At 43.3% G+C, this 1,603-nt stretch overlaps 1 non-coding gene across 1 annotated transcript; it reads right to left on the bottom strand.

The window, feature by feature from the left end:
- Positions 1 to 563: 563 nt before the first annotated feature.
- Positions 564 to 672, bottom strand: LOC141634972 (small nucleolar RNA R71). The gene has a single exon (XR_012539686.1). It is a non-coding gene; the product is annotated as a small nucleolar RNA R71 (small nucleolar RNA).
- Positions 673 to 1,603: the final 931 nt, after the last annotated feature.

Raw genomic sequence — 1,603 nt, 5'->3', positions numbered from 1 at the left:
TTACATTCACCGGATTCCGATCCCGAGAAAACCTTTAGGAGAAGACGACGTTTTTGGAAGGAAGTGAAAGAAGCCACTTCTCCCGTACAGGTTGAAAGTGCTAGAAAGTCTTACTTAGATGATCTAGAAGCCCTTAAAGAGGAGGAGGTTTCTAGTTCATCATCTCCATAACCACCACCGTCTTCAACTAAAAAGATGGTGAAACTTCCGATCACTCAAAGCCACCGCGGCCATGCTTCCGGCCGGTATCACAACTACTCAAATTACCACGCAGGACTTCGAGATCCAATCGGCTTTCATTAGCCTTGTGGAGAGGAAACAATTTGGGGGGAGTCCTTTGGAGGATCCCAATTTGCATGTGCAAAATTTCTGCGATTATTGCTCCATGATCCGTCAAACGGGCGGCACTCAAGTCCAAATAAGGGAAATAATTTTCCCTTTCTCTTTGAAGGACTAGGCCAAGCTTTGGATATATAGCCTTCACCGCACCACTTTGGGAATCACAAATTGGGAGACATTGGCTCTTGCGTACTATCAAAAGTTTTTTCCACCGGAGAAAACTCAAACCTTGAGGAGCCAAATCACCGGATTCCGTCAACAAGCTATTGAGAGCTTATATGAGGCTTGGGAGAGGTACAAAGAGTTGCAATGACAATGCCCACATCAAGGTATAGATTATTGGTTTCTAGCTATAACATTCTACAATGGATGTTGTGCCGAGTCCCGAAGGATTCTTGATTCCGCCACTCAAAGGTAAAGAATAATCCTCCAAGAATCCCGTCTTGTTGGCTAAATTGCCTTACTCCAACAACAATTAGCGGAACGAGATGCTAGAGATTCCCTTCAACAACTCAATGCCGTGTCTTCTACAAGTCAAATCATTGTTTATGATGGTTGTGGAGGTGCGGGTCATTACACCGCTCATTGCCAAGCCACTATTGAGGAGGTAAATGCTTTTCAAGCTCTAAGACAAAGTTCTTATCCACCGGGTACATTTTCAAATACATATAACCCGAATTCAAGAGTCCACCCGAATATGTCTTATAGAAGTAATAATGTGCTTAACCCTCAACCCCCACCACAAAAAAATGCCTATGTCACTCAACAACAAAATTATAATCCTCCACCGGGTTATCAAAACCAACAAAGGCCACCACAACACAATTACCAACAAAATCAACCCCCACCACAAAATGGCCAACAAAACAACCAAGGAGGAGGTAAGCTTGAGGGCTTGATAGTACAAATGCAAAAGGAATTGTTGGCTCAAATCCAAAAGAATGAACAATCTCAAAATGCCGCAATCAAAATGTTGGAGCAACAAATGGCTCAACTAGCCTCATCTAGCTCTTCAAGGAAAACGGGTCAACTACCCCCTCAAGGCGAGCAACCACATGCTACCCTTAATGCTATCTCCCTAAGAAGTGGTACGAAATATGATGGACCATCCATGCCCAAGGAAGATGAGGAGGTGCTTGTTGAGTTGGAGATTTCTCTAAATGGTAAAGAAAGTCAGGATGTTCCAAAGAAGGTGGATGATCCACTTGTGGTTGAGAAAATCAAATATGTGGAGGATGTTCCTCCAAAGAAAGATGTTGAAACA

Source organism: Silene latifolia, chromosome Y (genome assembly GCF_048544455.1).
Source record: "Silene latifolia isolate original U9 population chromosome Y, ASM4854445v1, whole genome shotgun sequence".
NCBI classification, from domain to species: Eukaryota; Viridiplantae; Streptophyta; class Magnoliopsida; order Caryophyllales; family Caryophyllaceae; genus Silene; species Silene latifolia.
This window is presented reverse-complemented; position numbering and strand designations above follow the sequence as displayed.